The 25,840-nt window shown below is 38.5% G+C and overlaps 1 long non-coding RNA gene across 1 annotated transcript in view; it reads right to left on the bottom strand.

The window, feature by feature from the left end:
* Window positions 1-687: 687 nt before the first annotated feature.
* The window catches only part of LOC109374548 (uncharacterized), a 57,400-nt gene continuing 32,247 nt past the window's right edge, over window positions 688-25,840 (bottom strand). The window contains exons 4-5 of the long non-coding RNA XR_002122406.1: window positions 6,025-6,072; window positions 688-741 (exon numbers count right to left, since the gene is read on the bottom strand). This is a non-coding gene — a long non-coding RNA (uncharacterized LOC109374548). The remainder of the gene's footprint in view (window positions 742-6,024; window positions 6,073-25,840) is intronic.

Below are 25,840 nucleotides of genomic sequence, written 5' to 3'. Positions count from 1 at the left end.
GCTTTCATCAAGTGAAAAAGAAGGCTGGCTTGAGAATCTTGGCTTTCAACTGGTATACTATCAAGCCCTAGGATTTCAAATTTACATATCAATGTGTCAGATGAGTACCAGTGTCTTCTGGGGGAGGTGTAATCTCAGTTTTCCTGTGGTTTCTTGTATTAGGGATTCATATAGGATTTAATCAAAGAGAGAATCTAGCTTTTCTATATTTGAAAACTACTGCTTTAGAATCAGCTCTTCTACAGGATTAAAAAATATAATCTGGCTTGATCTAACATTGTGATGTGCTTGAAAACAGGTACATTTTTGTTTTCATTTAGTCCATTTTATTGTTTAAGAGTGTTTTATTTAATTAACTTTGCTTTAAATTAAATGAATTGAGGTTTAACTTATAGTAAAATTCACTCAAAGTATTTAGAAACGTTTTTTGTTTTCTTGATTAGGGCACATGGAGTCTACACATGTCAAAAAGAACATTTCAAGAGTGTGCGTACACATCAACAAGATGTTTATGTGGTTGTAGAAAGCAGTTGAGAACTCCCAATTTAAAGTTTTTGTATATTAATATCATTGTCGCTGAGATATGAGGTGGCAGAATATGCCACCCAAATGATGCCAGTTAGGCACAAGGATGATTTTCAGCTAAAGGCACTTAAAAACAACAGATGCAAAAGGGCATTCAAATCTCACCTTTTCTTCCTGAGAACAGGAGATAAACACTCCCATGTGAAGATGCCCTTTCTGTACAGAAAAAAAACAAAGGAATAAAAAGAAACATTTTTCACAGTAAGTCAAAGCCAAGAGAATTTTGTACAAACAGACTTTGGTAGAATATTTTTACCTTCCTTTAGCCTCCTGGTATATTTATATTAAATACCCCTCCAGATAAAGACAAACATTGTCGTTTTCAGATAAAGACAACAATTATCTTTTCCACAATTGTCTCTCTTTGTTCAACCTAGTAGCAACGTTTCGGGTTTGCCACTTCTTTGGGTCTTTGTTTCCTTATGAGGGCTCCCGTGTCAGGTAAAACATACATACATTTGTATGCATTTCTCCTGCTTTTCTGCCTTATGTTAGTTTAATTCTCAGGCACAGCCAAAAAACCCTAAGAAGGTAGAGGTAAAAATTGGTTCCCTCTCCACTGCCATACTTTATGGTGAAGAAATTTTAGAACTTGATTATTCACTTTTTTCATGTGTTGATGTAAACCTAGTATTATTTTCTGAAAAAAACTGTTGATCCTAGCCGCAGTCATATTCTCCTCTCACCAGCGCCCTGGATGGAAGTAGGCTTGTTTCGGTTCCTTCCCATAAGAAGGTTCCAAGCCAATCTTCCATCTGCTTGATTTCCTTAGTCTTCCCTTGATCAACAAGTTAGCATGCCTACACCTTGTCTCTTGCTGCAGGATGAAATCTCTGCTTCATACCTTTATAAATCCTGGTTGGAGTGAAAATAAAATTAAGCAGGAGCACTGCCTGAGAATTCTGCGTTTCCACCTTGGGCCAGCCCATGCAAATAGATAAAAGAGGAATACAGAAGAAAAACAAAAACTGAGAGCTGAAAGTATGATTCACTCTCTCTCTCCTTCTGTCCACATTAGAGTAATTTAAAATGGAGCAGAAGCAATGTGAGTAAAATGAGAAGACATCAGGGTAAGAACACCTGTATGTGTCCTGGGATGGGAAGAAGCAGTTGGTGTTTGCTGAGCCATTTAACCTGCTTCTGGAATCCTGGCTTCAGTTAGCTTCAATAAGGCGTTACCGGTTTCTTAGCTGGTACAGATACCCAACAAATTATGTGATTGACTACAGTAAACGAAGTACAGTGTACATGAAATGTTTCATCTTTTTGCATGACTTTTGCTGCAGGTCACAGGTGTACTTGACAGAGCCCCATCGTCTATGAGTACGTTGATGGAATTGCCACCACTGTGATGTAGAAGGATTTCAGAAAGTTTAATGAGACAGGGTGATGGAGAGGTTCCAGTGTCTGACACTGAAGTGTCCTTTAGGGAAGGATGGGAAGGAAGAATAGTATAAGGCGTATGGGGTGATGGATATAATGATAATAACAGACGTGCAGCCAAATGGGCAAGGCGCATTTTGCAAGAACTATAGTGATTTTCTGTTAGGATTCAGACAAATTACCTTTCAAGTTAAACTATTAATTTATCCCAATGGATCCTGCAACAGAAAAATAACATACTCAGATAGGAAAACACTCACAAGCCCTGGAAGTCTGGTTTCTGAGAGAGCAATTAATGATAGCATAACCCTTGAAAGATGTATTCATTTAGCAATTATTTGATGAGCACCTATAATTATCAGGCACTGTTCCAAATTCTGGGGATAGTACAGAGAACAAATTAACAACACTTCCTTTCAACGAGGGAATTTATATTCTAGTGGGAAGAAACAGACAATTAACAACATAAATACATGAAATAGTTTGTATGTTAGATGGTTGAAGGGAAGCAGAATATGTTAATACCACCCCAAATGTGGCTCCTGGTGTAGAATTACCTGGAGATGGCAATTTTTAAGAAAAAGCAGCCACAGGAAAGGCTCTGAAAACTGAATAGAAGTTACCTTTCTGCATGAAACATTTATATTTATAAGGGAAATCTCCATTTGTAAGGCTGTCCCTTTCTTTGTACCAGGAAAAGGAGGATGACTGAATCTACAAAACTGGCATCGATGGAGAAGTCAGACCTCACCAACGTTCCCTGTGCTTGACCTGATAATCTCCCATGACTGTCTTCCTTCACTCCCAACATCCCTGTTTTTTTTGTTTTTGTTTTTAATGTTTTGTCTTTATCTGGAGATGGTATTTAAGGTGGCAGTTTGGAACATTTTGGGGGTGGTCTGCTCAGTTTTCCTGGGCATTCCCCATGTACACAGAATGTATACATGTCATTAAATTTCTGACTGTTTTTCTCCTGTTATTCTCTCTTTCATTATGGGAGACATGGGAGGGTGGGTCAGCCAAGAACCTAGAAGGGTAGATGGAAGAAATTTTTTCCTCAACCTGGTGATTATGTGATGAAGAAAAAAAAATAATACATCAGCAAAAGAGGACAGGAAGCTCAGAGGTATGGCTTACACTTTATAAAATGCCATTAGAAAAGGTGTCTCTGAGAAACAATGTTTTATTAAAGATATTCAGGAACTGAGGGAGTGAACATGGGGGATTCTGGGTAAGAGCATTTGAGACAGAGAATAGCGGATGCAAAGGCACTGAGGTGAGAGCAAATCAGGGTTATTTGCATTATAGCAAGTTCACTAGGGGTAAAGAAAAGTGAGCAAATCGAGTCAAAATTGTCCCCGTATTACTGATAAAGAATGAGAAATTACGTGGGTGGATTCACTTACCCAGTTTCACAGAATACTAACAGACACAAGTTGTACTCGGACCTTGGATTTATAACACTGAAATTCAATTTCTTTACAGCTTTGTTCTACTATTTACACATAATTCAAGAATTGGATTCTTTATTCTCAGCTCCACATGCCAAATAAAATATCAGAGAATTCTACCAACATAGGCATCTGTTTAAGTAATGCCTTCTCTTGTGTGAATCATGTGACACATTTCAGATTCAAAAAGAACAATAACTTCACCGGGTTCATGAGGATTGTGGGAAGTCAGAGGTTTGTGATTACCCTGCATTTTGTCGCATCTATTTTTCTTAACTTGCCACACTGTTTCATAGACAGATTAAAACTTTATTTCACATGAAGCATACATTTTGTGCACAGTTTCTCTCGGTGAGATTGCCAGCACTTCTACTATCTTGAAATGATATCTTGAACAATTTAGAAACACAGAACTCTCATTTTCTCTTTCATTTGACCTTCATGTTTAGGGTGTCAAGAGCCATTTTGTTGGGAGGTAGGGGCATTGAATTCTACCTGACTACCTATCACCGGGCGTCACCTGAGCTTCATCGGCAGCAGAGAATCTGGAGAGCCTATTGACAACTGACCAGGATGACCATGACGCTTCCCTCAGGTTGATGAAACTGTAGATAACTGCATCTAGGCATTTACTTTGCAAAGATTATAAATTATTTCTCTGCCCCTTTGAGATATAAGTACTTTTTATTGGCTCTTGACAGTTTTATAACTTAGGGATGTCTTCCTCAAGGACATGGGGATTATGTCATTCCTTAACTGTTATCATCCAGGAAGGCAGAGCCCCTCTCTCCGAGTGTCTGTGGGAAAGTAGGAGCCTCAAGTCTGCGGGCACCAATTAGCAAACACAGATGGTCCAATCACAAAGGAAAACATCTGCAAACTCAGGAATAACTCGATGCGCTTGTCACAGCCCAGCCTTCAAGCTCTGCTGCTCACACGACCACCCCTCTGATCCACATTAACCTCTTTTCCACTTTTTGAGACTCATGATTAAACTGGGCATGCAGGGTAATCCGGGGTACCATTCCTATCTCAGTGTCAGCTGACTCACCGTCTTCGCTCCATGCACAGCCTTGTTTCTCTGTGCCATGTTACCTTCCATATTCATAGATTCTGGGGATTAGAATGGGGGCATCTTTGGGTAGCTGTTCTTTTTTTGCCTACCACCACGTTCTATGAAATATCTACTCTTCACTTTGAATAATTCTAGATTAGCAAAAAAGTCACAACTTAATGGCACGTATTTTCTGTCCTTAGCTGTTTAAATATCCTGTTTATTAATGATTTTAGGGGAACAAAAGGCATTAACCCAAAGTGTGTAACTTTGAATATTTGTACATTTGGGAGTGTTCGGCATTCTATGTATATACTACTCATTTCAGTAAACCCGCTAAGCACATGTCATGTGCAAAGCACAGTACTTGTGACTAAAAATAAGGCAGGCACAGTCTACTGATTAAAATAACAATCCAGTGAAAATTAAGGATATTAAGAGTATGCACAAATAAATAATATTTTAAACATCTGAAATTTCTGAAGACATTTCAACAGAATGTATTCAAAATCTATAATGATTGTTTTACCTCATACCTGGGGAAAACATGACATTTGACTTTTCTATTTTTTCTCTTCTTATTGGAAAGTTGAGCTGAATATGAGATTTACTTTGCATAGTTAAAGAAAAATAACATTGAGTGAGAGAGCTGTGTTTAAAACCATTTGGACAATTTTTCAATGTGATATTTGGCAATTCTCTTATGGTTAACTGAATAGTCTTTGAGATAATATTCAATCTTATTATTTCTATATGTGCCATGCTTACTGTTTAAGAAATGAGGTATTACCACTGTCATATCACATTTATGAAATATGAGAAGAGGATGTGAGTGCACTAAACTTTTCAAAATAAATTAAAAAAACACTATATGAACACAAAATAAGAGTTAGAATTAGTCAGTTTCTAAGGCTAGAAGATGCTGAGAGTGTTTGGTTAGAAATTTATCATTATTCTAGAACAGGTGAAGGCAGAGATATGCTATGCCTCACATGACGAAATAGAGAAGGTCATTGTTGCCTGACCAGTTCTATCATCACATAGTCTTAACTCTGTGTCATCTTATCTTGTTTTCTGGTGAATATTTCTAAGGTTTTCTAGAAGTTGGGATCAGAGGATTTTAGAGAACATGGAGACTCTCAGGATTACATAATGACATTCCTTGTATTTTTGTTTTCCAAATGAAGAGAATAAAGTCAAGTGGTACCCTGAGTTTAAGGCTGTGTCAAGTATTTTTCTAGGTAGAGAAAACTACCTGTCTCTCAGCCAGTCAAAAACAGTTTTCTATTCAGTTCTCATGAACATCAAATGCTATTTTGACACAAACATTATATGGGCAAAATAGACACAAATGTTATTTTGACTAGAAATTGGCTTGTAAAAGGCTCCCAGCTTCACTTAGATCTTACCAATGAAATTTTAAAAAAAATATAATTTAAAGCAGCTATTGAAATATCATATTTTATAGTTTTTAGTTATAATTATGCAATTTTTAAACATTAAAAGTATTGATACTGCTACTATCATTATCCCATCATCAAGGGTACTTACTGTTAACAGTTTGATATATAGTCCTCCAGATATTTTTCTTTGTAGATACTAAAAAAAGAGGACAATATAAAATCACACTAAAATCATAGCTCTCCAAATTTATCACCAATTTTCTTCTGCCTAGCAAGCTCTCCTTTCCAGAGCATCTTTATGAAAATGTATCCCGTTATTCATCTTTCATTAATATTCCCTTGCCATGACAATCCTTATATTCCTATTATTCATGCAGACTTTCTTCTCTCTCCAGAAACACATTTTAATGTCGAGTTTCTCCATGATGCTTATTCCACTGGTGAAGCTCTATTTGTGCACATTTGTTAAGCTATCTCCTTATTTTTAGCAGAGGTTCTGGTACACAGGAGCTCAATACATGTTTGTTGAATTAAATGTGGAAAGCAAAGTCACCATGTCTTTTTGTTGGTCCTGGGTTTTTATCAATCTGCTATCTATTATAGAGAAGGTAGAGAAATTTCCCATTTTATCAAATTCTTAAGCATGATTCTACAACCTTTCATGCTCCTTTGACTTTGCCTCTAGCCTGGAAAGAGTCAACCAATGCTACAAAACTAAAGACCAATGCTGAAAATTTTAGTTTCAAACTTCTGAACTTTATATTATAAGACTAATGGGACAAAATAAATATGTAATTCGTTTTACAGGCAGGCATGAGATTCCAAAAATAAATCTCACCAGAGTCAAGTGGTCTATAAAAAATTTTCTGTAACCACAGTTGTAATTAGCATTTTGTTACAAGGAACCAATCTTGGATTTAAATGCAGTTAAAAAATGAAGATTGGCTATCAATGAGTTGACTATAAGTAGCTTTGGCAAGAGCTGGAAATCCTAGGCCTGGAGTGGATGCAATAAATGTAGTGGAAATAGCAGATCAATTAAGGAAAGCATAAAAGTTTCAACACAGTATTTTATCACAAGTTATTCAATTCTGAACAACTGTCTTCAACATTATACAAAAACAACTTTGTAAGACAAATTCATACATAGAGATTAAAGAATTGTTTCCAAAAGAGTCAGAACCACAATAAGAAATAAAAGACTCTCCATAAAAATAATTTGACAAATAGCTTTAAAGGACAATATAATAATCTTACAAGTATAACTCTTCTAAGATTTATATTGTTTATTCTCTCAGATTGATTCCATCATACTCTGTTATTTACGCACACATTGTGATATATTTTTTGGTGTATATAAATCATGAATATGGAAGGACCTAGGAGGAAAGCACAGAAAAACTGAGAGAATGAGAGAATGAGAGAGAGAGAGAGAGAGAGAGAGAGAGAGAGAGAGAGAGAGAGAAGGAGAAAGAGAGAGAGAGAGAGACAGAGAGAGACAGAGAGAGACAGAGAAAAGAGAAGAAAAGAGAAGAGAAATGGATATTTAATGTTTCAGCAGTCCAAATATATGAGTCATTTGGATTGCTTGCAAATCGTGCTACATCCAACAAAAGCAAAGGCTGTAGCTTAGAAGCATTTTCCCTTCTCCATTTTGTCTGGAATTTTTAAAATGCAAGGTCATGCATCTATCCAAAATACTGCATTCTGCTATCAATTGATTTATTAAGGTGAAAGATAAGGTAAGATAATACAATTAATAGCTAAAATAAAATTAGAGGCAGAAGTCTTAGCTAGTACATTTTGAATTCCTCAACAAATTTCAAAGGAAGAAAAAAAAATAGCAAAATTATCTCATTTGGCCTCCCTGTTAAATTGGCTGCCAGTCTACAAAATACTCCTTTCTGACTTATACTTTTTCTTACTACTTTTCCAAGTTTCTGTTGATCATTAGCAGTAGACATGTAGAAGCTCTGTTTTCTACTAGAAACACAACTATTAAGGCTCTTGAGGATTCCAGGCCGAATGTTCTCTCCAATAAACCAATAGGACATGTGCTCCCCAATTAAAGAGAAATGGACGTTACTTGAGGATGATAAACAATAATAATTCCAAGGGAATCTATATTTTGCTCCCTATATTAAATAAGTAAGAATGGCTGGCAAATACAATAATGCTGTAGATTGTGTGGATCCTTCTGTTTATTTTATAGAAGCTTTATCACAGTAATGTAAATAAAAATTTCAATTTCAACTTCTCCTGAGGATCCAAACATCTTCACAGAGATAGAACAGCTGTCCCAAGTACTAAATGACTTGCAGTTAGCTACAAGTCAATGCTCCATAAAACCCCTGCAGAAGAAAACAAGTTTGTGAATGTTCCCTGAGTGAGATACTTTGAACAACAGCACTCATATGTATTTCTCTTCCATCACACCTCTGGTTGGCTCTTCTGGGGTGGTTCCTTTAGCAATCCATCATCACATCCACTCCATCTGGCTCCCAGCCGCCGATTTATCTAAAGTTATTTTTACTGTCATCTCTAAACACTGGGGAAAACACACACACATACACACACACACACACACACACACACACACACACACACACACAGAGAGAGAGAGAGAGAGAGAGAGAGAGAGAGAGAGAGAGAGAGAGAGAAATAGAGAGAGAGAGAACACGAGCGAGTGCTGGCCTGTAATTTTACTTAAATAAGTAGCAATAGTCAGTGAGATTCCAAAGCATTATACATTCAGGCCACTCTCTTTTGTGATATATTCTCTCCCACCACCCCAGCTCTCTCTCTCTGTCCCTCCCCCCACCCTTTCTCCAAAGCTCTCAAAGTGAATGATATTTATATTAAGGAATTACTAAGAAATTAATTCACTTTTCTTGGGAATTATTAGTCATCAAGTATTATTCACAGAAGAGCTTTGAAGGTTATGAGAGCATAGCTTAATACTAGGGAATTTACAAGAGGATTTTAAAAACTTTTCTTGGGTTTTTTGTTTGTTTGTTTTTAAACCTCTGGGTATATGGTTTAGCCATCTTTATAGAAATATTTTATGAAAGAAAGGGGTGATTTTAAAATTCACCAAGAATGCAAAGACTTTTTGTCACTGTTTTTGAAAGTTTTGACTGCCCTTCCTTTCTTTACTAGAGGGGGGGAAAAAACAAACAAGGAAAAATAATTTTTATGACTTTTCCAGAATTTTAGAGTAGTTTCTTCCATAGCTGAGGTCATTCTCCAGTCGTATTTCCATTCAGAAAAAAACCACAAACATTTTTATGTCTTTTTCCACATAGGAATTTTCATGGAAAACAGCGTCAAAACAAAAAAACTCATACGCGAGCTGTTTTGAGATATTGCCATGAGCTAAATTTCATGGTGTTTTGAGAAAGTCTTCGAAACTGCTCTTTGAATTTGGCCTAAAGGATAAACATTTAATTAATTAGTAATAACTTGTAAGGAGAGGAGTGTAGAAATAAGTCCTTTCTATACACACACATGCACACACACACACGCGCGCACCTGCCTAATGTGCACGTTTGGCTCTTGAATCAGGGGATAGGTCACTTGTATTATGGAATGGGGACAGGCGGGGACAGGGTAGTCTGTGTTCCTGTCACACTGTACTTCCACCTCTTTCAAGGGCTTCTATTTCACCCTAATGCTGTCACTAAGATAAAAATCACCTCGTGGCTTGTTCACGTCTCACTGTACCCCTCTGTTCTAAGGTTTTTCCAAATTATTGCAAATGACATTCCTGTATATATCACTGCAGCCCTGGTTGGTCTGGTGGCCAAAGACACCCATGTTTTTTATCCTAAATGTGTAAAAACCCACAGTCAAAACCATTTATAGAGTATATGCTTACTACTGATTTTCACATTTTTTTATGCCTTGTAATAAAAACATTTTTTTGGAAATGCAAAATAAAACACGTGCATTCCTCAGCAAGTTCATGGAAGCTCGGTGGTTAACGCTGTGGTCAGATAGGATCAAGACTGATACAGTAGCTGGTTAACACACCTCCACCAGGTTACAGTGGGGTCATACTTGTTTTCATGAAAAGGTGTGGCTATGATGGCCCTGTGTAATTCTGAATACTACTTTATGACACCATTCATTTTCTATGATAAAGAATGGATTAAGTGTATTACCCTTTATAAATGTTATGCATTCTGGCAAGTTCCAGAACTCAAAGATTTCTGTCAGTCCAAGGCATTCAAAAAAGTAACGTCCATTCATGTCACATCAAAATGTCACCAGGACAGTGCTCCATGTGCCAAAGTAGACGACTGAGAACATCTGAACTGGACTCCCAGCTGAGAGCGCCCAGGCCAGCTTCATCATCAGATGGGAAGACGTGTGTCAGTGGTTAGAACAAGGGACTCAGGGGGTCAGGGGCGGCTGTGCATCCTATATTGAATCTGAGCAGAATACAGGGATAATCGCAGGTCAGGTGCCTGTTTCATCACAGATTCATGAATAATAAATCATCGGAGGAACCATGAGCTAAAGAGGGTGGCTTATCTGCTGAAATTTGACCTTCACTAAAGACTCAGAATTCACAAAGAAAGTCTAGGAGGAAAACGGGTAAAAGTTTTGCTTTCTGCTAACTGTACAAGATGGGAACGGAAAATTTATTTTACAGATATTGTGCACAAAGAGTTTCAATGTCAAAATGAATTATCAGACAGCCCAGTTTCTAATTATAGACTAATCCAGGTATTTTCTTTTAATAAAAGAAGGAAGGCTATCTTTATCAGAAAAATCTTGGTATCTTAGAACTGGGCAGAAGCCATAGGCCTATCCAACCTCACTCCATTATACTACATGGAGGATAGCTGAGGCCAGGAAAGGAAACGGCTCACTTTATACGGCAGAGAAAGAAGTGTTAGAACCAAACTTACAACCTAGGATGTTAACTTTTATGCTGAACCATCCTGTCTCTTAGGTCACTGTCCAAATATACTAAGAAAGATAACTTCCACTTAATGTGTTAAGGGTTTAAGGGTTCCACGATAAATTTGGGCTAAAGAGGCCATGGAAGTGTTACAGACTGGATTGTGTCCCCCCAGAATTCATATGTTGAAGCCCTACCCCCCAATGTGACAGTATTATGAGGTGAGGCCTCTGGGAGGTAATTACGTTTAGATGAAGTCATGAGGGAGGTGCCCTCATGGTGGGATTAGTGCCCTTCTAAGAAGAAGAGATACCCAAGTGTCCTCTGTCTGCTGGGTGAGGACACAGCAAGAGGACAGCCATCTGTAAGCCAGGGAGCGGGGCCTCACTGAGACCCCGACTGTGCTGGCACCCTGATCTTGGGCTTCTAGCCTCCAGAACTGAGAAACAAATGCCTACTGTTTAAGCAGCTTCCAGACCAGGAGGGCTAAGACAAGCAGTGTTCCCAGAAAAGCCTGCAGTGGCCTAAAAGCACAGAAAAAAGTGTCCTGCAAGCACCTACGAAGTATCATTCCCTCCCCTTATGCTCTGCGTCCCAGGAGGTGCCATTTTGACTGGCACTGTAACTTCAGGCTATGCTCTGATGACACTGACTGCTCCGATGCCCCGAGGCATTTGTCCTTGGCACGGCTCCGTTTCCTGGTGAATACTGCAAAGCTGTTGAGTACCAGTAAATTTCTGTCCTGAGAAGGCAAATCGCACCTCATGACACCATCGATTTGGAGTACTTTCAATAAGAAAATATGTTCAATGTATTTGCTGATTCAAGTTATCTAACTTAAAAAAAAATACAAACCAAGTCCTTCTTATGTAACTTGGATTTGAAAATACCATACCTTTTACATTATTTATGGGAAACAGTCTCCTGACATAGTAATACAATAGAAGACTATTCTAGATTTATGCATTATAACCTTTAGTTCAGTACCATTGGGGTTTGGGGGAAAAAAAAGAGGTTTGAATAGATATTCGTTAAATCTTGAGCTCACCAGAAACAATTTTAAAGTTGTCTTCCATTTGGCTTTCTTATTTCAGATCTTGATATATTTACATATCACAAATGTTTCTGGAACAAGTACTTTGCATGAAACACTGCAGCAGGCAAAGGTGATTTAAAGGAGATTTAAAATAAAGGTAGGGATAATTACATTTAATAATAGATACTGTGCAATCGAATGCAGAAAGAAGCACCTATATAAATGATTCTAATTCAAAGGATGCTGTCACATGTGTTATAGAATGGATGTAAAATAATTAATATTGGAATACAGGGGAAGGTGAGACTACTTTTAAAGGATGCTTGGTTAGAGGAAATAGTAGGAAATGTGGAGGCATTGACAACATGAAAAAATAGAGGTAAGTCGTAATAGAGAAGAAAAGCAACATGAGCAGAAACTCCCAAAAAACCAGATATGTTTTTGGAATGTGTAAAAATGTGTGTCTGCTAAACACAGAAACAGATGTAAGGCTGGAGAATTAAGTGGGTACTTACATGTTTATAAAGTTCTTTCTCCACGCTGAAGAGCACGGGCCTTATGCTTAGTCGCTACGATGAGGGAAATTTGACCAGATTGTTGATTTAAACAAATTTAGTGTATGAGAAAAGGGATCAACTGAGTTTTAGGAATAATAGTCATGGGGGATAATTTTATTACTCCATTTAGTCATTTTTTTTTAACAATGATTTATTGAATGTTAACTACATGTCAGGAATGTTCTAAATTCTGAAAAGGGCAGTGAAGAAACAGAAAAATAAACTCAGAGGTCCTGGTGGAGATGGTCAAAATAATAATACTAAAAGAGATAACTTATACAATAGTAATTTACAAAATAACTTACAATACCATATAATTATAACAAATAATAATAAAATAATCATAATAAAGGGGCTCATTACATTAGAAGGTTATAAGTACTGTGGTAAAAAGTAAATTATGGAGAAAATTGAGTTGGGGATGGAGTGGGAAAATATAGGGCATATGAGAAAAACTGATGTCAGAGACAAATGATTTGGCTGAGCAAGTGAAAGGGTGGAATTGTCAGAAACATAAATTGAAAAAGTCTACAATTAGAACAGTCGAGTACAAAATGGTCATAGTATGTATTACATGTTTATTAAAAATCCAAGTTGAAATGTTGTGTAAGTAGTTCGATTAAAGAATCTAGACTTCAAAGGAGAAGGGACATGTTGGAGATTTAAATTTAGGATTAATTAACTTAATCATGTCATTTAAAGACACAGGTCCAGAGGAGATCACCAGGAGAGGAAGGCAGATGGAAATGAGAGAGGGTTCCAGGACTGTGCCTTGGTATACTCAAAGACTAAGGTGGTCAGGGAGATGAAGACAAAAGCAGCAAGGAAGATGGAGAAGTAGTGGTGACCCAGTGAAGAGGAAAACCAAGTAGTTGGTATCCTGGGAGCATAGTGAAAAAAATGTTGCCAGGAGGCAAGAGTGATTCAGTGTGTCCAGTGCTGCTGACAGGTCAAGTACGAGGACAACTGAGAATTGTGAGATTCATGGAGAAGGGAAATCAAAGGTCCCTCTACGGCCTTCTGTGATGGGAGAATGGTGGACCCTTCATCTTAAAGGTATAGACGTAAAAGGCTGGGTGGGCTCATGAATTAAGTTTGAAAGCAACTTACTTTGTAGTGCCCTTGACACTTACAGAAACTTGCGTTCATTTTTACACATGTAGATTTGGGAATTTGATAGAGATTAAGATGAAGAATATATTGTAGATATAAGAGTGAGGTTGATAAAAATGATTTCTGAAAGCTTGAACGAAGACTTTTTTATTTATTTTTTTGACCAATAAGATGTTACAATATCAAGTAAAATAAAAGCCCTTGAGGAATTTATACTTCAACTATATCCAACATCTAGCATGAAGTCTGGAAAACAATAAATGTTGACTGAATAAAATAAATAAACAAGTGAAGAGATCCATATAGTAATAACATGACAGAAGAAAGGGTTGTGCAGTCTTTTTCTTCAAGACGTTTGTGGGCCAAATGATGTAAACAAATATGGAAATACAACTGTAACAGAATGAAGACATTTTTATTAGTGTACTTTTAGAAAGAGGAGTAAAGATATTTTTAATAAGGCTGGCCATCTACCTTTTCCTTGATTTCATTCGCTCCTGTGTTTTTGGAGACCTTTAGTAAATATATGATAAGCATTGTTCTATGAATAAAATAAGTCATTAAAAATATAGAAAAATGTATATAGAAGATTTTTATAAATAAAGTACCACTGAATATGATTTTTAAATATTAAAATAATACAGAGATTATGCTATGAACCCTATAAATGGAATACTAGACATTGTTATTTATAATTATCTTATGCAATCACAAAAAAATTAGATTGGAAAGGGATATTATGATACTACTATATATTTCACAGTACACTCATATATTTATAATTATATTCAAAATATATGTGTCTGTGATCTAAAAACATGAGCTGGTTGTGAGATCAGAAGTGACCAATTATGAATTTTCATTATGGTAGCTTCTAACACCTCTTTAAAATAGGCTTAACACTTCACACATTTTAGCCAGGTACTGTTCTACCACCATACAGAATTCATTTCTACGTTCCATTAGAAGCCCGGTTCTGACACCAATGATTGAAAAAGCTTTAATTATACCCCTCTAAGCCTAATTGTTTCTATAACCACAGCTCAAGAAGAATATAGTCTTTCATCCTGCAAAGACTTGCTTAAGACCTCACAGAGACCGATGAGGTTTTTGTGTAAGGAGTTCCAAAGGGCAGATTTGATTTTATTTTTAAGCAAAAGAGTCTTTGGCTCACTATACCTCACATTTTCCCACTGCGTTATTCCCATGTTAATAAACAACTGAAATATAGTTACCACAGCTTTTCCCTAAGATGACAGAAGAACATTCAGAGTCTCCGGAAAAAGACATGGCCGAAAAACCTTTATGAAGTCATTCGTGGCTTTAAGAACTAGAGGATTAGCTTTAAGAAGGGGAGACACTTCTATTCTCCTATCCAAGGTCCTTTAAGGATCTAAATTTCATCACCGAATTATGGTTTGAGGACCCACCAGGTAGACTGAAAAATCAGCTACTGCTTCTGAACTGTACTCAATGTTTTCGGAAGTGTATTGTTTTTCAACACCATTCCCTCCCTTTATGCTGTGTATCACCTGATTTTTTTAATTCTTACCAGCCAAGTGAAATGTAGTTTAATACAAGTCTTTGACTAGAAAGGATCAAAAGGCAAAACAGTGACAAAAGATACTTTTTTGGTGTATTTTTTATATTTATGATGGTGGAATAAAATAGTGAAGGTAACATACTCTTCAGCCCTAGTCTCTGACAGAAAGTCCTTTTCGTTAAAACTCAGAGTTAATACAAAGATGGGGTGCAGAGAGCATTGTAATGGTTTTCTTAATCTTCCCCATTGATGCTGGAAGACTGGGTTAACCTACTCTCAACAGGTACTGGTTAGCAGTATTTCTAACAGGTCTTGAAACAATAAAAATCATCAAAGTGTAAATGGAGTTTTAAGCAAGTATTTTTAAAAATTTCAGCAAACACAGAAAGTTATCACTAAAATGCAATGGTAATCAAGCCCTATATAGCCTATCTGTGCATCCCATGGCTTCTCAAACCTGGAACCGAAGAGTTTGAACTGTGGCAGAGCTGAAAAATAGCTCTTTATTTGTGCTCCATCAGACCTAGTTGAAATGATTCATTAAAAGGCCCTATATTTATCAACCTCTGGTGGTTGGTTTATTTTAGAGATGAACTCTGCAGTTCCTAAAGCACCTGGTTTCAGAAACGAACTACATTTTGAGTAAATGGGAGTCAGTAGAATCCCCCTCCCCAAATAAAATAAAAGAAGCCAAAAATTTATTTATGATCTGGAGCCAACAGGCCACTAAACCACTCAGGAGTCATGAGGGCCAAAAGCTAGAAATGGATCGAGAGAAGCCTCAACCATCACATTTTTCAAAATCGCTTTACTGTAATGCTTCAAAAGCAATGCTGACAATCGAGTTTCATCGGTGTCCATTTACTTGGTCTCCTTTGGGGAGGTGTTAATAAGCTGTCACTGGAGGTGCAAACAAAGGAAGTGCTAATTGTCTATGGAAGAGCCATGTGTGGGCAGAGTCTAACACGAAAGGTGAAAAGATTAATTCACAAGATAGATATATGTCCCCACATAGTTAGGAATTTACTTAATTACATAACGAACCCCAGATGCATTGCAATGAAAAGAGAAATAATTACATTATTATAGTAGACTGGCCATTTTAAGACAGGAAAAAAAACCGCCAATTCAATGTCCTTACTGATAATTAAATGTTGCAACAATAGCACTTATTATTATTATAATTGCTAGTACTTACTACTGTGAGCCAGACTCTGTGCTAAAGATATTTTAGCTCTGAAATTAGGTACTATTAGGATCCACACATTTCAAGTGAAGCAGCAGAATCACGTTTTAAATTTGCACCAAAGTTAAACAGGTAAAGAAGACTTTATTCAAGGCTATTGCAATAGGGGAGAGAGGTTAATGCGGAGTCTAAATTCAGTTCCACTAAAACAAAAGGGCTGGAGGGTTTCTAAGAGCTGGGGTGAGGAAAGTACCTTCTTAATTGGCTTTTCCCAGAGGCAAAGTCAACTTTTTGATATTCTCATGAGAAGGGGTCATTTTACAACTTGGAGCAAGAAGCCCTCTGAAGTCAGGCTCTTCAAAGGGATGACTCCCAGGCCCTTCAGAAGACATTCCTGGGCTGGAAACTGGCAGGAGGCTTTTAAACAGATTTACATCTCAAAGGGGTAGAGAGAGAATTTATCATGATAAGTTTTCTAAAGTCAATGCTCTAAGACAGAGAGGTCAGAAAAAAAAGCCTGTCTCAAGTTTAGTCCAGCCAAGGGAATGTCAAGGCTGCCTTAGACAGTGATCTGAGCCAAATCACTCCCTCCCTGTACTCCCTGCCCCTGAATATGTAAGAACTCATAGCAGGGGGGGGGGGAAAGGCAAACAGCAGAGAAAACAATATTTTAAAACTCCCCATTTATTTCTTTGCTTTTCATTATGTTTCAGTTTCTCCATTCCTAAAATGAGATTTCTCTAGATTTGTGGATTGCCAAATTACACCTCTTGAGACCCCCCACCCCACAGGGGGTGGGTGGTGGGTAAGGAGGTAGAAGATGCTAAAGGTTGGTGTGGAAGCTGGGTGATGGGCGAGTCACTCCACAGGGTCCTAGTCTTGCTTAAGGAGGACAGATCTGTTTATCGGTTTTACAAAATGGACTTCTGTTTAAGGTTTTGTTTGAGAAATAAAAACAGCTGGGGGATTTTCTTGCAAGATAAAGTGTGATACCCTCTAGACAAGACAATGTTTAGTATGCCTTCCTGTACATAACCCGTAATGATTCTCTAGAGCAGCACCTATTCCAGGACAGCCGAAGATCAAAAAGAACAATTAGTGCTTTATAGAAACCGCGCTGTATCAGGGTATGGTTTCTGCAGCCATCCACAGCCCAGGGAGGCATGGTCCATTTCTCATCACACATGTAACGCGACAGCACTAGTTACAGGATATCCACCCTATCTTCCGCCTGTACTCACACAGATGCATGTGCTCATCCATACACACCAGGGTGTGCCAACCATTGTCTAAAAATAAGGCCCCAATCCATAGGCGATGCCTTCCGTCTACACGGTGTTTTCAACACATTCTCCCAGTACGTGAAATGCAACATAGCATTCTGCAGTGGCAGCAGCTGATGCGCAACGTGGAAACGTTTGCCAGATCCTGATAGAATCAAACTCTGATATATAAAATACAAAGAAGGGCGTTGCAATTCATGAAGGGCTCAAATTTATAGTCCAAAGATTTCTTTGTTGTGGCTTTTTTATAATACATAATACCTTATAAAATTATTAACTTAGTTTAACTGATCGCTCCCTCTTTCTTTCAACACTCCTCTGATCTAATAATCTGGGGGGCTGACACTTGGGCGAGTGCACTAAGTGTTTTTTCCACAGGGCTCTGGAAGTCCCCAATTTTTAAGTCTCCTTATGAATCAGATTTGATGTGAACATCTTTTCTCCTAAGAAGCAAGACTGAGTTGCTTAAAGCTCTAGAGGAGGCTGTTGATGCCGGCATTTGAGCTTATGGAGCTCAGAACATGTTTCAGAAGGCAGTAGAAGAAATCCCAGTTACCGTGACTCTCACGGTCTGAGGCAAGCGCTTCAGCACGTGGGACATGGAAAAGACGAAGTTATAGGAGAAAGGACCGATTGAAGGTGAGGAGCTGAGCTGAACTCTAGGCGTTTGTAAAAATGGGGTGCCACTGGGAATGAGACCTTCACCTTGGCCACTGGTGGTTCCCATCGTCAGTCCCTGTCACTGCCTGTGGAGATGCCTGCTGGCTGTATATTTCCTGGCTCACAATTGCTGCTTTAAAAATAGAAAACCTCTGCTACCTCACTGTGGAAGAGAACAAGTCCATGTCTTTTCCTTACTTGTAGCTAGTCACATCAAGAAAGAGCTGTAAAAATGCTTTTCAAAAACCTTGGATTTGTACAGGGCTTTACCATGTAGAGATTATCGTGCCGTCCATCCCCTCCACAGAAAGGGGGGGGGGGTACTTTCCAGCAAGGCATTTTATGTGCAGATAATAAAATAGTTTTCCAAATTCATTGGGTGCCAGTAAACTTGCTGTTGTGGAAGAAAAAAAAAGAAACAAACAAAACTCTGATTTGTAGCATTGATGATTTCCATGCTGTAAACATTCCCACTTGGGATGATTTCATCAATATGATATCACTGAGTGCAGAATTAGGAGGGGTATGCTACAAGCCCACACTGACATTCCACTGGTTTTGATTACATGTATCAGGTGGAAATCCAAATTTATTTATCTTTGGCAGTGCAATTCAGGACCATGTCCCTTCAAGAAAAAAGGGGTTAGCTAGTACGTGGGAATTTAATCTTTGGACTTGAGCCACTCCTGTAGAATTAAGAACAGAGGGAGTTTATGTACAAGTATGGGATATTTTCAAGTGGTTTGCTTTTTATTATAGAAATGCCTTTAATGTTTTAATGATATTGGCCCTAAGGCTGGCTATCATTTGGAAACAGAATAATGAGTGAAATTTCGGCATGAAGATGGAGCAGCCTTGGAGCTAATATGCATTTTGTGTATTTAATGTGTTTCAGAGACTTTTGTGAGCAAAATCTAATCATCCACCCATTATCTTAGAAAGACTGATTTTGATGGATCTGCCTCATGAAAGACAGAAGCAGGACAGTATTGATCCACCACCAATTTCTTATCCTGAGGGACAAAGTCATCTTCTGGAAGGTGTTAGATCAATAGATATCAGATCAAGACGACATATTGCTGGGGTATTTATTTCCTCAGGGGGTCCTCCCCTGGTTTCAGGCCTTTAAGTTGAGGTACCACCACGATGGTAGTGACATTACCTGTTAGAGTTACAACACTTCTCTTGTGGGTGATCTCACTTGGGCCGCGAGTGAGAAGAAGATGGGGTTTGTGTGATGGGAGGGCTTGGCTCAGCCCCTTCTGTGTGACTACAGAGATGGCACACTTCCGTCTGTGGTCTAGGACACCTGGTAAGTGTCCTGGAGCTGGGTCTGCCCTCTTCGCGAGCCTGTAGTCTGGGTGCCCCTTTCTACTCAAAGGAGACTGAGCAAGCTCTTTTAGGTCACTCCTAAAGACCTCTCCTCCAACACAGCTTTTTTTTCCTAATAAGAAAACTGATCCTCATCCTGAAACTCTCTCAGGGTTCTGAACTGCACTTAGGCAGAGAGAGAGACAACTGATCCTCCAAAATCCAACAGTCAACTCTTTCCTTTCCCTTGTTTTAGGGGATCAGGTTTCTGTTGTGCACTTGCTTTATTTTAGTGGATTTGTGGGGAGAAGGAAACAGAATAGCTCGTGTTCACTCTTCAATGTTTAACATGCTATTCTTGTCATTGAGTATTTAAATACTTATGAAATAAACACATTACGCAAAGCTAGACTTTGATTAAGCATTGATAGTAAGAGCTAATTAAGTTGCAGCGGTATATGTGTGCTTTCATGAAAACCTTACTCTATTAGCTCTGTGTCTCAAATTGCAGTGCAGAAATGGCTTCACTATAATCAGTTTAGGTGTTTCTGCCTATTTCTGTGCAGAAAGCAGGGATAATTATGTTCACTCATGTGCTCTAGGTGATTTTTGTGTAATGCCAATTTTAACAGGGGGAAAAAACAAGAGTCGATTAAATGACAGAGATTAAAAAAAAACAAATGGGGAGGGGTCCTTTCATAATGTATACATACATGAAATCATTATATTGTATACTTTAATTATCTTGCAATTATATTTGTTAGTGATATCTCATTAAAGCTGAAAAACTAGAAGATGTGGCCTGGGAATTCATCATGGAATGGTAACGGGAAAGAGCACGTTTATGAGACTTAACAAAATCGGCGTTCTAGCTCTGAAGAAACAAACTTGCAAACTGACCCCTCTCCTTCCTGCTTTCTCGCCCAGTGGTTCTCAAACAGGAGGATGCCTCTCAGTCACCTGGGGGTCTTCTTAAAACACATAGCTCTCGCCCAAGCCCACGCTGTCTGAGAGTTTGCATTTCTAGCATGCTTCCTGGTGGTAAGTCCGTGGTTAGGAAGGTTAGCTCTCAAGAAGTTGCCCCCTAGCACTGCCTGCCACCCCCCTAGCGCTCTACCACTCTGCCACCCAAATCCTAGCTTCTACTGGTCCAAGGGTATGGAAATGCGAGAATCCGGAACATATGGATTTCGAGAAAGGAGGAATAACGAAGATGAGAAGAAAGACGTTCGTTCCAGTTAGCAGCCCCTGGGCCATCTAGCTGGAATGCTTGTTTTCCATTCACACCTGTATCCACTGTGTTTCAAACATTGGGTATGGAACTCACAGACATGGTTTAGTATCATTATTTATGTGATGTATATACATATTTGTTTTTCTCCAGAGTGCTTTCACATGCCTTAACTCATCTAATTCTCCACGAATACTGTGAAGTTAATAAATAAATTTTAATTACTCCCATTTCACAAACTAAAAACAAAACAAAACAAAAAAACAAAAGGTAAATGAGTTTATGATTTTCTAAGTTTATGCGGCTAAACAGCTCCAGAGAGGAAGCCCTCACCCACGTTTTCTCCTAACTCAGTGTTCTTTCTCCTACATCACTGTACTTTTTAAATAAGACACACATCAGAAATGAGAGACTATGCATACAGGTAGCTCAGTGAGTGTTAGCACAGAAAAGCGGGGTTCCTTAAGGAAGGATTCAAGGAGTGGGGTGAGACACTCATCTCAGACACACAATTTTAGGGCATGCCAGAAAACGCAGCAATCAAGGAAATACTAATTTAATGTAATGGTTTTAAAGTCAAAAAAGTAGTGCAAAAATCAATAAGAAGTAAAATATAAAAAGATTTTTAACTAAAAAGAGATCATTTGTTTATGTTACAATTGGCATTCTGGTGCAAAGGAAAGAATCAGTCCATCTCATGTTAGTGTCTGAGGGGAAAATGTGAAATCAGCCTGCTCCCTGGATGCCATTAGGCAGGGTTCGAAGCACCAGCAATGGTGTTTGAACAGACTGGAGAACATGGGTCTTCATGTAGAGTCATGTCTGTTGATGGCAGGTCTTACACAATCCTTTTCTACTGGGTTTAAAATATGGGAGGATACTTTGATAAATGGATATGGGACACACAGTTTTCCTTTTGCTGCCTGCCGCAACGTGTCTTGACAAGGCCGTGCTTAAGGGGTTAATTCTCGATTCAAGGACATTGAGAGTTTCCATTTAGGTCTGAGCAACAAGAAGAAGGATGAGAAAACTAATTTCCCTCTAATGGGAAAGAAAGAGTTCAGTGGCATATCATCTTCAATAATGTCAGTCTCAGGGTAAAGCGATGGCTTCTTAGCTCAGCAGTGGCAGCTTGGCCAGTCGGGTTCACCATTCTAGAAGGTCCAGGAAGACAATGAGTGGTTAAGGTGGGACATGTCAGGCATCATGGATGTGAGATATGAAATAAGTTTTAAAACATGCTAATTTGACTCAGGAAATTGATTCCAGTCCAACATTTCATGTCTGTAGATTTAAAATCCTCGTTTCTGCTAGTGGTGTGTTTATTCCTTATGGAGTTCCCTTGTAGGCATTTTTTTCTATTTTAACATAAATGATTTTGACAGAAGTGCTTGCATAAGGTTTTTTTAAAATTCTCTGAACACCTCCCCACTCCCCATCCACTATTCAATTTTGTATATAATCAAAGTAATTACAACTGTCATTATTAGTGTCACTTTAATGAGCAAAATAATTTTCTGGGGGTGATATTTAATAATGCACATTTCCAGCCTCCACTCCTGGCTATTAATTCAGTAGGCCTAGGATAAAGACCAATCATTTGCATTTTTAACAGGCACGCTGATGATTGTAATATAGATGGTGGCCCACAGGTCAAGCTCCCTGGAGTGCAGACTCTGCCTCGAAGACTCAAAGATTTGCTTGCACAAAATTTGTTGGGAAATGCTCTCAGGATCAGTCCCTGTGGTGAAGGGCTGAGTGAGCAGAGAAAGATGCACCATGGCCTCAGTCATCCTATGAGGGACACTCTGTAACTGTGATGACTCTTCAGAGATGCTGGAATTGGTATAGAGGCTGGGGCGTCCATCCCCAGCCCCCAACAGGCAGTGGTTGCATACAGACTGCCACGGGGAAGGAGGCTGGACTCTGGACAAGGCTGGACGGCTCTTCTCCTGAGAGCCAGGATACTGAGAGGGGGCTAGACAGAGCCTAACATCCAAGCTGTGCCATCACATTGCCCAGCCAGCAGTCAGCTGGGGCCACGTGGCAAGTGGCAGCCAACAGACTGCGGTCAGAAGTGGTGCGGTCACGTCTAAGCTAGATAGTATAAGAGCAGACACATGACCCTTCAGCTATCTCCTCTGACCCCCAAACACGGGGGCTACATATTCCAGATGGTGCTGTTACAATGAGGTGCGGTCCCCATGATCTACGGTTCCCGAGGGCCCATGTACAACCGATCCCCTGAGCCAACCTGCGATGGAAATGTAACGTGAACTAGAAAACCTAAGTGGTTTCCAGCGACTGGGATTTCAACTCAGTCTTGCGCTACAGCATCATCTAGACTAACCTTACTAAAATATCAGCCACATTTCAATTATACAGTAAATTGCACTGGGTCAGTATCATCCACTGATATTTACAATTAGACCGAAACTACACCTGAAGACTCTTACCAAGTTCAGAGCTGTACAAATAATATCTTGGGAAAGCAGATAACAATTCCCAGATGGCAAAGGGGGGTTTGTCACCTGTCTTATCTGATTGGATCCCACTTTAATTGTGTGCGCCCTTCTGCCATCTACCATGAAAAAGATAACGCATTCCCTTCTCTTATATTCAAGGCACGGTAAAACGAAACCATACCATTGTATTTACCAAACGGGTAAATACAGTTTAAAAAAAAAATAGAATTTTCTGTGGTGCCAAAAGGGAAGGCAACTTGCCAGCGCTCCATTTATTTGCTTAGAGAATTTTCTTTAGAAAATTTGTAACGGTAAATTCTTTTCTCTGTCCTTCACAGATGCATAGAACCCTTTCAAAAAGCTAAATAAGCCTCTTGTCTGTTTTATAACCCAGGAACGCTTTTTTTCCCCCCCCCTGAAGGGCCTGGGAGCCATCTCTTTGAAATGTGGACATCAAGGAAGACACAGCCCCATTGGGCCTGCCTCTGTGGGGGTTTAACCAAAGCACCTGGCTCCAAGTCTTAACAACCAACTTGCCGTGGAGATAGGAAACATTTTATTTTTCCTTTTTGAATAAAGGCAACTAGGTAACAGAGGAGGCCACCTGATGGCCAGGTGAGCCTAGGACAGACTCTGTGTACCCAGTGATGCTGTCCATTCATCATACTTGAGGGTAACATCCTTTATCTTGGGAACATGTATGTAATGGGTTCTACCTGTCTAGCTATGTAAAAGGGTGACATTTCTGTCTTCACAAACTCTTTATCATATTTCCTGTGGTGTGTATCACAGTCTGCTTTAATGGTTATTCAACAATAAAACTGTTTAATTGGTTTCTACCTTTGTGGAGAGGTTTCACTGGGTTGGCTGATTTTTTTTTTATTTCCCCCCAAAACCTGTACTATTAATTTCTATAGGACCAGAATATGGCTGCTGACAAATTATTCAAAAATGAATTCATCATCACTTTGTACTTCCTCCAAACTTTAGCTGGCATAGCCCTATAAATCAAGTGACCACACTGGCTCACGCAGGGCTGGACAGTGCACCTGGGTTGCCCTGAGAGATTTCTCAGACTATCGGAATGGCTTCAATCTAAATAGTCAATGAGTGCTTCAATGAGATGATTTCTATGGTTATGACAGATAATATCAACCTACATCACATTTTTTCAGATGACATATGTTGTATTTAGATTTCAGAGGACAGAAATGTAAGACTTTGACCATCGGTCTGTGCTAGGATTAGTGCAGTCCCAGAGTTATGCCTGAGGGAAAACTCTTAGGATCCTCTGTGGGAACTTGCCTCACTTCTTTGTGAAGGTAAGGTGGCCCTCTATTCAGGCTTCAGTTTTCAAAATTATGTAGAAGCTTAACTGTCAGTCTGTTCTGACCATTTTCTATTTACCGCATTGGCGAAGGAATGAATCCTGAACCCTGCATAACATGAGATAGGCAAACATACAACATTTCCAAACAGATGGATGAGATTGCAATGGCTTATTAGTCACATACCCTCGGCCCAGGTAAGGGGTTTGTACCTGCCATCCACATGGGGTTGCACCCAGGAGCAGGATGAAAAACAGACTCTAGGGAGGCAGGCTTTGTAGTAACAAGAAGATGAGGTGACTTTGGTTCTCTCTGGAGGATACAATTGGTTGGTTTAAATAATTTTGTGGGCAAGAAGGGAAGTGAAACCAATTTGGTTGAGGATCAGGTCGGATAACCGAGTCAGGAGACTTTACTGTTGAGTAGGGAGCAGATGAGGAGATTCAGGGCTAAGTCTTTGGGCTTCTGTGAGGCTCAAAGATGTAAAGGCAGCCCTTAAAATGTTAGATTTTACAATACACAGTCCTAAATAGAAAGTTTAGATTGGTCCTTGATAAGAAATTAAGTTATCTGATTGTCTGGTACCTCAAAGAACGTAAATGAAATCATGGTTACGACACATACTACTAACCAGAATTTTTAAAAAATGTTCTGTTGCTTATCTTATCATATACATTAGTTAAAGAAGTAAAATAACTAGAGACACGTACCTTGATGTACGTATATACGTATCTATGTACATACATACACAATGAATACATTTTTAAACACCCTGGGGAGCATAGTAACATGATGGTAGTGCCATTTTAATTCTATTTGGGGATTAACACAAATTGTGAGTACCTGATTCTTGGTTAAAGATTTTTGAAAACTTAGCTGGGTCAATCAAATCCTGATTTATCTCTGAGTATTTGCCAAGTTTCAGTATTATTGCAAAATGATTACAGTGAAAATATAACAAAGAAGGCTAATTAGAAAGATTAATATGGGACAAGCACGTTTCAAATTTAACTGGCTTTAAAGCCATTCACATATTCATTATTATATATAAAACAGATTATATTCAAAAGATCACTGTTTTGGTTTTGATGGCATTTTTAAGTGTAATAATTACTAAAAAATCATTATGTTATGCCAACAGAGACTTTTGTTTAAATATAATACAAAATCTATTATAACATGTATGAATTTTGAAAAATAAATGTGTAGTAATAGTGCAACTTTTATTGGTAATTTAAACTTAATGAAAATGTAGTACGTTTTTTGCATTAAAAATTTTGGCAACTTTTTAGAGTGAGAGGTAAGTAAATACATGTTGGTTTCATGAAACAAAATTTCACTA

The sequence above is a fragment of the Hipposideros armiger genome, unplaced genomic scaffold, assembly GCF_001890085.2.
Source record: "Hipposideros armiger isolate ML-2016 unplaced genomic scaffold, ASM189008v1 scaffold_832, whole genome shotgun sequence".
NCBI lineage: Eukaryota > Metazoa > Chordata > Mammalia > Chiroptera > Hipposideridae > Hipposideros > Hipposideros armiger.
This window is presented reverse-complemented; position numbering and strand designations above follow the sequence as displayed.